At 39.2% G+C, this 14064-nt stretch overlaps 1 non-coding gene across 1 annotated transcript; it reads left to right on the forward strand.

Moving 5' to 3' along the window:
- Window positions 1-13442: 13442 nt before the first annotated feature.
- On the forward strand, window positions 13443-13515 carry TRNAK-CUU (transfer RNA lysine (anticodon CUU)). The gene has a single exon. It is a non-coding gene; the product is annotated as a tRNA-Lys (tRNA).
- Window positions 13516-14064: the final 549 nt, after the last annotated feature.

The following is a 14064-nucleotide window of genomic DNA, read 5'->3' on the forward strand; positions in this document are numbered from 1 at the left end:
CCCGGTGTAGAATCCAAAAAGCAACAGGTTCCGAATATCTGCTCTCATGTTCGTCGGTGCACACCAACGTAGTGGGATGGAGTATACTACATGCGACGATGTAGCAGAGAGAAAATAGGTAAAACCCTATTGCAAATATATCTTTTGTGGCGACGGTTGACGAATATATATAGAGGGAGAATCGCACGATTGAGACGCGCCACGACCTGACTCTGTTATGCCCAACAGTCGAATTCTCAACTCTCTATACATATACATATACATATACATATACATATACATATATACATATATACATATATATATATATATATATATGTATATGTTTACCCACAGAGCAAAAAGAATAAAACTGCAAAAGAAGGCCGCACGTACGCAAGCTATTGGATCCGATTTTGGCGGATCATTCACGCAGGTGTCATGTGCTCGCGCCTTCCACCGCAGCCACAGCCACGGCCTGGCGAGGCGAGCACGCGCACGCGCGTGTGTTCTCTTAATCCTCTCATCCATACAGACTAAGTGAGTGAAGGAGCAAATCCTCTTTAAGTTAACCTCTCTCTACCTCCACTAGTAATGTAGGACTAAAAGATACATCCACACCTCCACTTGTTGAGGCTTTGAGATTTATTTAGAATTTTCTTAAATATATTGGACTAAGCCTATATACGCCTTTGAGATTTATTTAGAATTTTCTAACAATCCGCCACCAGATCTCAAAGTCCCACAGAGATTTGCCTTCTCTCAATACTGTTTGATATATCGATGTTTCGATAGAGACCAGTTAGGGTTGAACATTCATCTAGAACATTAAGCTGCACTCATTCACAACTTGAATATTAGATTATGTCTTGAATTATAAGTTTTGTGCAAACAAGTTTTACTTAAAGTTATAATTGATACTTGGCTGTTAGTAGGTTACCCCTTGGGTGGAGCATATAAGTCATACTCTATGGTCTCTTCTTGAGTTTATTAGAGATCATCCAAATCTCATAGACTACGACCAACAGCCAGGCTCACATAGGTGTGTTTTTTTTCAAGAAATACCATGTAGGATAACATCTTCGCTAATTAAAGCCAACATAACACATTAAGACAACAGTCAACTTGTTTTACAGATTTTGAGTCTATTATGTGCATATACACATCACAAAGACGATAGGTAAAAGCGCAAAGAACACATCCTACAAAGAGTGTGTTGACTTTCTCGAACTTTTTCTCCTCATCAGAGGAAAGAGTTCCTTCAGATGTAGTGGCTTTAACTTATCTTATTTTAAAGTGCATATCGGTAAACTTATCTAGCCTCAGCGCATTGGCAAAACCAGCTATCGTTAAGTCAAAGTGCCTACAATAACGTTTTTTAATTGTTGGAAATACAACACTTTCATATTTAATTCAATTCCTTATATAACATATGAAAATAATCAAATCTGACTAGGTTCTCGACTAGCCCCAATGAGCCCCGACTACCCAAGCTATTAGACCAGATTTTGGCAGACCATTCATACAGGTATCGTGCACGAGCACCCTTCACCCCGGCCACGACCATGGCCCGGTGAGGCAAGCGAGCACTTGCGCATATTCTTTTAGTCCTTTCATTCACACATGATAAGTGGGTGGAGAAGAGAATCTCTTTTAAGTTGATCTCCCTCCACCTCCATTAGTAAGGTGGGACTAAAAGATACATCTCCACCTCCACTTGTTGAGCCTTTAAATTATTTAGAATTTTCTTAAATGTATTGGGCATATATCTAACAATCCCTCGCCAGATCCCAAAGTTCCACGAAGATTTATCTTTTCTCAATATTGTTTGATATACCAGAGTTTTAATGGAGATCTGCTAGTATTGAACATCCACATAGAATATTAAGCTACACTCATTCACAACTTGGACAATGAACTACGCCTTCAATTGCAAATTTTGTACAAACAAGATCATATCATCCTCTCTCAAATCTTTTAAACATAATAGGTTTATGAATGTGTAATCCCATTATCATCTCTGATCAACTTAAAATTTAAAATCATTTCAATCTCTCTCAAATCTTTTTTATTAAAATTTTTAGACAAATATGACTTAACCTCATTAATTACACCAAAATTTATTCTAAAAATCAGTATGCCATCAACATACATTCACATAATAATTCTCTCACCCCCATCATGTCAATACTACACACATCTACCAGCTTTATTAACTGCAAAGGCCGCATATATTAAAATTCTATTGAACTTCTCATATCATTGCTTAGAAGCTTGTTTAAGATCATACAAAGATTTCAATAGCTTACATAACTTATCATTCTAACTACTACAAACTAGTCAGGCTGATCCATATATATTTTTCTCATCCAACTCTCTATTAAAGAAAGTTATTTTAACATCTATATGATAAACGAGAAGACCATGTGAGGTAATTAATGAGAGTAGTACTCTTACGTGATCAGTCTAGTGATAGACGAAGAAGTATGAAAAAATATTTACCTTTTTTTGTTATAAACCCTGGCCACAAACCGATCCCGATACTTTTCAATAATACCATCAGATCTAAACTTTTTTTAACACCCACTTGCAACCTATAGGTTTATAATCATAAGGTCGATATGTGACTTTCTAGATTCTATTAGAAAAATAGAATTAATCTTGCTATGAACTGCCTTCTTTCAACAGTCTATATATGATGATGCATATATTTCTAAAATAAACTTAAAAATATCATCTACATACACAATAAAATCATCATAAATTTTTTTTATCATCCTTTATCTCTTGCCTCGACAGTGTCAGCTCGCCCCGGTCAATTTGCGACGCAGTGAATCGTGATTCTAAACTGTCTGAACAGAGAAAAGACTGTTACAGATCCTGTTGCCTAAAGAAAAGCTACATGTTACAGATCCTGTTGCCCCAGCTCAACAAATCCCAAACCAAAAGCTGTTACAGAAGAAATCCTAGATATGATCCATGGATTGGTAATGCATCAATATTCTTCTTGTTCTTCCAGGTATTGCGAGAAGCGTCTTCTTTCTTTTGTGTGGATTTTGGTGCGCTGATTGTTAGAGGTTCTCCTCTGCTTCACATCAGAACACGAACGTCCCCACATCTACCCAGTTCGTGCTGTCAGGCCCGGATCTCGCCGTCCCCAAGCGCGCCACGTCAAGCCGCCCCTCGCCCGCAAGGCGTCCGAGGCTCCGAACACGCCGCGCCGCCTCCGTGTTCGCCGTCGATCGAGTGCACCACGTCGAGCTGCTTCAAACATGCTGCGCTGGAGCACACCGTCGAAACCGATGAGTGCGCCACCACACCCGAGCGTGCTCGGTGCTCCCGCGGTCCCGCCGTCCTGACGACCAAACACGCCTCTCCGTCTCGGTGGCTAGATTCGCCGATCCCTTCTCTCTCTGTCCCTCCGCCTTCTATATCGGGGCCGCGTCACCGCTCTACCATGGCCCGCCATCGCGGCTCTGCTATTCTCCGTCTCGGCTGCTGTGAGTCCATCACCATGGCTATGCCGGCGTTGGCGACGTCGTTGATGGGGACATGGGGTGGCAGTGGCACAAGCCCCGCTCTTCCTACTCCCTTGCACTATATTGCTCAAGCATGCTGCCTTCGGTTGTGGACTTCGCAATACGGTCTTAGATGCGAGCCGTGCTCGAGAAAGGATTTGTCTTCGGCAATGGCGTCGGCCAGCGTGGGCGGCGGCACCGAGGAGAACGGTGGCGCAGTGGTAGGATGAGGCGAGGTTCATCAGTTTTTCAAGTTTGCTATGCAAAATAGTGTTTCTATCGCTAATGAGATAATCTGGCTCTTTAAATATTTTATCCGGTGCTTTTCAGGTTCTGAAAAACAATTACTTTCTGCACTATACATCAACGTATCAGTGCCATAGTTTTATTACTCCGTACGCAGAATATGTCATCATGGCAAGAGTGACGTAGAACGAGAGGAATAGAGGATTCAGATTAGCATCTGAAAAACAATGCGTTTTTCGTTTCTGTTCTGGTCAATTTGCATAACATATGGCTTCAGCTCGTGGTCAAGTTCGCACTTTATTTTTTTCAAAAAAAGAATAGATAGGGTAAACTTATATATATTCTCTACTATAAAAAGTATGAGTTAATTTCTGTCTTATTTCTCTCTCATGAAAAACGGAATAAAACTATGCCTCCTTCCCACGTCTACCATCTAATACAAATCCGGTGAAAACCGAAGGAAAACCAAATGCAACTGATTGTTGTGAAAATTTCTAGGTTCTAAACAGGCAACAAAGAGGCAATTACCTACATTTTACTATGAATCAATACTTAGCTTTTCCTAGGATATTTTAAAATATTGCCCAAAAATTATGCTTAATATTATCCAAAAGAAATATGCTTAATATTACCCACAAACAATAATCCGTATTATGCTTATTATTGCTATACCTTGCAAAATCTTTAAATATTTTCCAGATGTATAGTCACCGAGAGTGAATAACATGTGCTAGGTATTAATGAGTAAAAATTGGCGAGATATTGGCATTCATGGAAATGGATTCACATGTATATAGGCATTCGGTGGGCATGCGTGTGCGCCACGTGGTTGCAGGCAACGAAAAGCATCTGGTGTACGGGGACACGTCATCGTCCACCGAATTGAATATGGAGTCATTTCAGGCACCCGAAGCGAGGGGACGCGGATCCTGAAGCAAATAAAGAGGCGGCATTAGCTCTCATATGAGCAATCCTATCGTATACGAAAATTCAATAGTAATCGAGTAAAAACTGTGATAACTGTCCATCTCGGTTACGTTCGATTTCAGAAACCAAACGATAACCAAATTTAAATTAAAAAATTTAAAAAAAATAAAAAATTTAAAAAATTTAAAAAAATCTTAAAAAACACTAGATACAATTCTTTGACCTTCTGTGAATTTATTTCAAAAATAATGTCGTTTGCATCATATTCTATAGGGCGAAAGTTTGAAAAAAAGAAAAAAGTTGAAGCGTGCAGCTCAGTTATTAACTCATATTAAGGAAAAGTTTAACATATAAACACATATTTTTCTTGTGTAAAATGTATCTTAAGAGGATCTTTAAAATTGATTTCACTTTATTTAGAGTTTTATTAATTTTTCTATGATTTTTACAAAGTTCACAAGCATAAAGTGAATATGTTAAGAAACAACATTGTAATTAACTTTTTCATGTCTACTATTATTTTTCCTATGTAAATCATAGTATAAATAAACTGATAAAAGTGGTTTCACTAATTTTTGACGTGTGATGGGTCAGTTATGAATTAATCTAGTCGTAACACATTTACACAATCCTGCATGTTACAATAACTAATTCATGAGTTCATGTATTTTTAAAAGACATAGGATCATGTAAGAAGACTAAAAAAATTAATTTCATGATTTTTGGATTAGCAAAGAGTAAACTACGCATTTAACTTGGTTTAACAAATACATTTTCTCACAGAAATTTTTTAACTTTTTTATGAGTATAAATACTTTTATCATGTAGATCATGTTTCAAGGAAACTAAAAAAATTTGTTTCACTTGATTTAAAGCTCAGATGAATTAGTTATTGATTTTACAAGATTGAGATATTTTTTGGGTTTTTTGTTGAACTTCACTGAAAATCGAGAAAAGCGCTCGATAAATTGAGAAAACCGAGTAGTTACCCAAAAAACTGAGTGGTTACCGATAATGTGGAAAATTCGAGAAAACCGCTTGATAAATCGTAAAAACTGCTCGGTAACCAGTCCAATTCGACCGGTTACCGAGCGGCTAAAATCGCGATTTTTCCCCCAAATTTCAAATTTATTTAAATGAATTTTGTCTGATTTTTTTTTTTGAAAATTTGAATGGTTATCGCGGTAATCGCGATTTTTCGGTTACCGCCGGCGCTCGGTAACCAAGCTACGATCTATAACGTAAACCTTGATCCCAACGGTAAAACAAAAGTCCAAAATGCACAGTGAGTTTTATAAAATGTAGGATAGGGATAGACGATTAGAGATGAGTTGAATATGCAGCTTATAAATTTTTTGCTTTTTAAAAATATATAAATGGAAATATAAATTTTAGAGAGACAAAGCTTAAAAGAAAGTTTCAAGTCAACATGACTCTACAAATGGAATATCATATGTCGTTATGCACAAAAGCTTAAAGCTTAAATGAAGAACAAAGCAAAAAGATAGTCACTGAAAGAAGCAACTCTCCAAATTGATTATCTAGAAGCAAAAGGATTCAAGACCCTCAAATACAAGAGTATATAAACTTCTATACCTCTAGCAATAAGAAGAATTACTTTATAAAGGTGAAAAAACTACGTTCAAATAGAAAAAAAAAATCACAACTGAAAAAGAAAAACTTGCAAGAAAACCAATACAGAGACTAGAAAGAGGGGAATTTAAGCATATGCAAAAACATAAACTTCATTACTCAACGAGATCAGCACTATTTTAAACGAATTATAAGAAATTTTTCTCTCAAAAACTCTCACCTATTATATAGGCTAAGACTTATCTTTCTATCCTCTAAAACCCTAGCATTAAACTCTTAAATGGGTGGCACAAGGAGCTTAAGTAGCTGGTTCAATTTTTCTTATATCCCTACTCCTCTATTTATAGGCATAGAAAACTTAACCCCTAAGTTTTCTAGCTTGTTATCAAAATATATCTCTCTTGTAGTACACTTCTACCTACCACCGAGGGTATTTTGGTCTATTTCTTGCTATGTTCATCGAATAGTCGTGACACATTCACGACTTAACTTCGCCTCGACACAAGCTTCGCGATGGTACCACATACTCCTCCAATCCTCCCACAATTTTGAGTTTCAACTGTAAAACCTTCTACACGCTTCTCAAAGCGTGACTCGCCACTTACTTACACTATAAGTAAGCGCTCTGATGTCGACATATGTACTTCACCTTACGATCCTAACCGCCAGCAAGTCTCTCTCGCTCCCGATCCCTCGGACTACATTGTCACTTGCACCAGCATCCCTTTCGCTTGACTTTATCAATACACCGTCTTCATCCTTCATTTCATACTTTGCTTGACTTCCACATATGTAGCTAGGATCACCCTTACTCTGTTTGGCCTCCTTGATCGTCCGGCACCTAGCACCGACTTAGCCCTGATCACCTGTCGTCGACTGCCGAGTTGCATCCGTCATCTGCACACCATGAAACAAGCAAACATATTTTTTCACACTCCAAAATATCTTCAGATTAGCACAAAATTAAAAACTTTAACTCAGAGCACATCCTACAGAAAACGAGAACACATGATGTTCCGGTGTGTTCTGCTCTGAACACCGGACCATCCGGTGAGTTCAACTCCATTTTACGCTCAAAGAATTTGCTCTCTGCAAGAAAAGGTCCGATGTATTGCTCCGGTGCTCACACAACTCATCACAGGACTATCCGATGAGTACAACTCACCAGAACCCAACTTGCACCCTTCTTTGCTGGAAATAGTCTGGTGCACACAATTAGCCAATACCGGACCATCTGATGCCCATTTCGAATTTTGTCGTCAAACTGAAAAACTTCCGGCATTAGCATCAGCACCACACCAGATCATCTGGTGAAGCCAATTTCCCAGACATCGAACATTCCGGTGAGAACAAATCACTGAACTCAGAGAAAATCATTCTAATTCCACTCTCCTCCAACTCAAGTTAGTCTATAATCAAAATGCTCAAACCAAGCTCAAGCAATCCAAAACTTGACAAATCAAATCGACAACCTTACCAATCACTTATCACATATAAACTAAGATATATTTTAACTTGATTTCTCATAAAAAGTATCCGAGCTCATTAACTTCTCTCCTCCTCCTCTCCCTGCCCAAACAAAGATCTTATTGTACCCCAAAAAATCTACAAATTTTTTGGGCTTCTATAATTCATATGCAACCTAATTGGTTTGGCCTAAAAAGCTTGAACCAATCTTTAATTAAAATTCTTCAAAGTTGCAAACTTTTCTAACTTACTCTAATTTTTAAGTCTTCAATCCAAAACCCTAAAATCTGGAAAAATTCATGAAAATTCTTCACATACAATGAAATAGTTTCTAAAATTATTCCCCGCCCTAGGTTGCACAAGAATTTTGTGAGGTTTTTCACAATGCATTAATTCTCATTAAACTTAACAATTTCTGATTAAATTTCTTTGACACTAAAAAAATTGATAGTTATTCTTTTACACTAAAAAATTGATAGTTATTCCCGATTAAACTTAACAAAATCGACAGTTATTCTTTTACACTAACAGAATTGACAGTTATTCTTTTACACTGTCAATTTTGTTCAATGACAGCAAATCGAGTGTGATCTATGGCGTATTTTTCTGAAATGCGGGAAATGAGCTGGTAGAAGCTGGTAAGAGGTGAATGGATATGGAGTTCGATGGAAAAGCCGCTCGGTTCGGCCATGCCCGCTGGGATTCAAGCCCCGTGCATCGCACACTCCGCCAAAAAAGCTCCAACGAAGCCTCCAGAAAGGGGGGCCGGTTTAAAAAAAACTGGTAAGAGGTAGTATATCAACAACATGAAACATCAGGTGCAACTCCTGTTTGTGGTTCCAACAAAAGTTTGCGGTTCCAACAAAAGCCAGGTCACAACCTATTGTCCTATTCCACAAACAACATGTCATAAGTTTACTTAAATATTTGTAACATCCCAATTTCATAAATATGGCATTAAACATTTATAAACATCATTAGTATCATAATTGAAGTTTTAGGCAAGTAACTAGTGCAATTAAATTTAATAAAAAATTGTTAAGTTTAATGAGAATTAATGTCTTGTGAAGGAACTCATAAAATTCATGTGCAACCCAAGGGGATGTTGCATATGAATTATAGAACCTCACAAAAATTTATAGATTTTTTGGTGTATAGGAAGATCTTTGTTTGGGTCAGAGATGACCAAATGGGCCACTCGGGCCGGTCTGGCACGGACCCAGCTTGGCACAGCCCTGCTATGGTACGGCTCGATAGGTCCGACTACTGTAACGGGCCGTGCCATGTCGCATCCTCGGCCCACGGCACGACCCATCTTCCACCGTGCCGTGCCGGGCCAGCCTACGACACGGTCGGCACAACGGGCCCGGCGGGCATGGTGGAGGCACGCTCGGCCCGATAGCACTCCGAAAATAGAAAAAAATAAAAAAATAGCTACAAAATTCAAAAAAATCAAAAAATTATAGAAAATAAATAAACAGAGCTTTATTGATTGGTTGTCTCGTTAAAAACTTTTCTACTAGAAGGAAAAAATAGTACAACCTATGACTATGCTCCGAAAATTATATGATTTCATTAGAAACCCTAGAATTTTGCTTGGAATATTTAATATGCTTTCTCAAGCGTCCCGTTCCATTTGGAGATCTGACACCTAATTCTTGGCTACATATATGACTACATCTGCTGGCATGTGATGTTTGGACATAAATCTTATCTGTTCCCCGTTAATTTCTCTAAAGATCTTTTCAAAATGTTGCCACACCCATGATCACGCACGTGAGTTCTCGGCGTCTTAATCCATGAATGAAAATATGGAATTGATCTCTTGAAGTGGGCAAATAGCTACTGGCTAGCAAGTAGAAAAAGAGAGATGAGTGGTTGATGGGATCACATGACACAGGAAGTTTGAGATGGTATTTATAGGCCAAGACGAGAGGTGGGTGACAGGTCGTTTCGAAAAAAATAAAGACAAATCATTATTAAGAGAGGAGGAAACAAGAGAGCAAATGGTGTTGCTGGTGTATAATGGAAGGGCAATGTGATCCTTTATTTATAGGTGAAAAATATTAATTTTTACAATTTTTTCAAATTTTTTGGAGCTCAAACGGTCACAAACGGCTATAAAATTCAAAATACTAGGTTAACAAGTTAAACGGGCCGTTCCAGACCCATTTAACCCGTTAAACCCACGTGCCTCTACGTGGCAGGCCCACGCACAACGGCTACAGCCAGCCTAGGCGTGCCCGCTGGGCCATGCCGTGCCGCACCGGGCCGGTCATGCCGCCTGGGTCGACCGTGCCTCCTGGGCTGGCCGTGTCGTCTCGGCCGTTGCGTGCCATGCCGGGCCGGGCCGGCCGTGCCTCCTGGGCCGCCGCGTGCCCAGGCCGATTCAGACCGTGCTCATGCCTGCTTGGCTGTGCCCGTGCCAACCCGAAAAATACAAGCTATGCCGTGCCGTGCGTTCGGCCCAGGCACGGCCCAGGACCTCGTGCGTTCGGCTCATCTAGCCTCGGGCCGTACCATGCTTGAACCGTACCTATAATATCATACTTCGGACCGACCAAGTAGGTGCATCTTTAGTTTGGACTGAGAGGAGAAATAAATTAGCTCGGGTACTGTTCATGACGCCCAATGTGCTTCGTTAGACTTTCGCGTGACCGTTGGAATATGGTGGGATGGCTCAGATGAGAGCTAATGCTACCTCTGCATTTGCTTTAGAGGATCCGCGTCCTTCGATTTGCATTTCTAGTATCATTGATTTTATGGAGATTGGGACTTGAACCCATGACTTCAAACCACCACAACCTTGTGCGCTGCGGCTAGCTGTGTGGATGTCCTTTATAGGCACATTTTTTTTCCAAAGAAGCGAACATCTATCAGTAGTGCAGGCAGCATTGCGTCATCAACATGTGCTTGGACTATACTGCAGTTCATGCATATGCATGGATGGGCCTGCCTTTTCCTGCTTTTTAAAGTATCCAGGTATTCTAGGTAACGGCTGCTTTGTTGTATGGCTGACTGTTTTTAGGCGGAACAAAGCATTAGTCAAAGAGCTGAGCAAGCTGCCTCCTGATTCCAGCTACCTCTACTTCCCTACTCAATACTTGCAGAGCACCTTTGCTTAGTTCAAATTTTGCCCCTGGAAGCAATGGTTGATTTACTGGAGAAGTACAACCTCGTCAGAATTTTCTTTTCATTAGTTACTGCCTTATTGCTGGGACTATATTTTGGAGGGTTGGCCGTAAGATGTATGTTCTTACCATGCTAAGTTGTTAACTTTTGCTTTGCAGTCATTTATTTTAGGGAAAACTGCAAAAACCCCCCCAAAAGTCACTTGGATTTTGACTTTCCCCCCCAAAAGTTGTTTTGTTGCAAAAAGCCCCCCAAAAGTTTGACTTTGTTGCAAAAAACCCCCTAAAAATTCAAAAAAATAAAAAAATCATTAAAAAAATTCTAAAAAAAACTAGAGACAATTCTAAGACCTTCTGTGAAATTTGTTTTCAAAAATAATATCCTTTGCATCATATTTCATGGAGAGGAAGTTTGGAAAAAAAAGAAAAATATGCAGCTCATTTATTAACTCATGTTATTTTAAATTTGTCATGTCTACCATTATTTTTCCTACACAAATAATTATTTAAGTAAACTAATAAAAGTGGTTTCACTAATTTTGGGGGTGTTATGGATTAGTTATGAATTAATCTATCTGCAACCCATCTACTGAATCCTGCACGTTACAATAACTATTTCAAGATTTCATGTATTTTTACAAGATAGAGGATCATGTAAGAAGACTAAAAAATTTTGTTTCATGATTTTTGGATTAGTAAATAATTAACTATGCATTTAACTCGAATTAATAAATGAGTTGCACGTTTTTCTTTTTTTTCAAACTTACTCTCTATGAAATATGATGCAAAGGATATTATTTTTGAAAACAAATTTCACAAAAGGTCTTATAATTGTCTCTAGTTTTTTTTAGAATTTTTTGTGATTTGTTTTAAATTTTTTTGAATTTTTAGGGGTGTTTTTGCAACAAAATCAAACCTTTGGGGGGTTTTTTGCAACAAAACAACTTTTGGGGGGGAAAGTCAAAATCCAAGTGACTTTTGGGGGGGTTTTTGCATTTATCCCTTTATTTTATCGTGAATGTGTATTACAGGATCCTTAACTGTTTGTTATTTTGTGCAGGAAGAGTTCAACAGTTCTTTTGATCATCATCGGATCAATGTATTTTGCTGTCGCGTTTGTTGGTTTTGAGAATTGTGTAACTGTTCAACCTGTTGTTGCTGTGGAAATGACCGTCTTTTACAGAGAGCGTGCAGCTGGAATGTACTCAGCTATACCCTATGCTCTGGCGCAGGTCAGTAATATTAACTAGCTATTCATCTGAACTCAAAACACAATAAGGTCATGCCAAGTATGATGTGCATAGTAAAGATGTGGCATAAAGGAGAAACGAAATCATTTGAAATGATGTTCAAGTCTCGATAGCATTTCAAACACTAATTGATTCATTTCTCTCTGTTCAGGTTGTTGTGGAGATACCATATGTGTTCATTGAGTCTGCCATTTATACTCTTACTGTGTACTCATTGATGTCTTAACAGTGGACACCAGCAAAATTCTTCTGGTTCTTCTACATTTCGTTCTTCACCTTCCTCTATTTCACTTGCTACGGTATGATGAGTATCTCCATATCACCGAACCATTATGTTGCTTCCATATTATCTGCTGCCTTCTATCCCTTCTTTAAGTAATCTTTAAGGACTCCAAAATGGTGAGTCACTTTCTTGCTTTCTTCAAGTAATCTTTAAGGACTCCAAACCACTGTGCACTGCAATCTCTGTGAACTAACCCAAATCATGTCTTGTTCAGAGAATCCCAAAATGGTGGGTTTGGTACTATTGTTTTTGTCCAGTGGCATGAACAATTTATGGACTGATTGTGTCGCAATATGGTGATGTGGAGGATTTTATGAAGGTGCCTGGCCAACCCGATCATAAAGTCAGGCCTTTCATCAAGGACTACTTCGGCTATGACCCGGACTTCATGGGTGCCGTGGCACCAGTTCTGACCGGCTTTACTGTCTTGTTCTCTTTTATATATATGCTTACTGCATAAAGACCTTTAATTTCCAACAGAGATAGAAGTATAAGACTCACTTTTTTGTCGTGTAAATTGAGATGTATGTTCGAGGAAAAATAATATATAGGTGGCGAGAGGTGTGTATTGCCATTTACCTGTAAATTCCAGGGCTGGGATAATATGCAGCCATCCAAGTAATAATATATATTGGCTTGCATTGTATCAATCAGTGTCTGAAGCAAGGAACTACAATTCTGATAAAATTTTTGGTACCATCACCATGTAATGGTTATATTTGTACATAGAACAGCGCATGATCATGGAATTGAAAAACTGACGCTCAGGAAGATAGAACTAGCCTATAAAACCAAAATCGTACGGAATAATTGCAAGTTCGTCTAGCTAAGTCGGTAGGTTCTTAACCTTGTGGTTTTGGGTTCGACGAGGGGACGGTGGTGCAGTGTGACAGCGAGCTGGATGAAATTGGCAGATGAGATCTCCGGCCGCGGCTCTAAGGTGTCGCAAACTCACGCAATGGGTAGCGTGGCGGGGATCGGGTCGGAGAACAAGTTGCTGGAACGGGTACTCCAGTTAATTAGATTGACCACAGGATCAAACAGGCAAGCCCGTCTAGCTCAGTTGGTAGAGCGCAAGGCTCTTAACCTTGTGGTCGTGGGTTCGAGCCCCACGGTGGGCGAATTTGTATTTTGGCTCGCACATTTTTCCTTTTGCTGAAGTTAGCACCCACTACCGAGCGACTGTGCTAAACTACTGCATGATCATTCTTGTTTTATCTTTTTGTGAAAATGGAGACCTATGGTGCACTACTACACATAATAATTCCTGCATGGCTATAGTTCTTTTATCTATTTTGGATCGTAGATGTGTGGAACTTCATACTTTGCTGTGTAAGTATGGACTTCACCAAGATTTGATTACAGATGAGCATCAGGAATTCTTATGTTTCAAACAACCAATGCGGGGGGGGGGGGGGGGCGTTCTCAACTCCATGATAATAGTTTTTTTTATCACATATGGTCATATGGATGCTTGAGCATGTGAGTTGCTTGTATGCCCATATTGTTAACCATAACTGTGTAGAAATGCATGTAGATCACAGATTACATCTCAGCCACATCACAACACTAAGCTTGAAAGTTTCTGAATCTACTCCTAAGCCGCATCTCAGCCACATCACAAAAGTTTCAAACTGGCGGCTACATCCTCTGCAAAGAGGGGGTGAACG

Source organism: Phragmites australis, chromosome 1 (assembly GCF_958298935.1).
Source record: "Phragmites australis chromosome 1, lpPhrAust1.1, whole genome shotgun sequence".
Classification (NCBI taxonomy): domain Eukaryota; kingdom Viridiplantae; phylum Streptophyta; class Magnoliopsida; order Poales; family Poaceae; genus Phragmites; species Phragmites australis.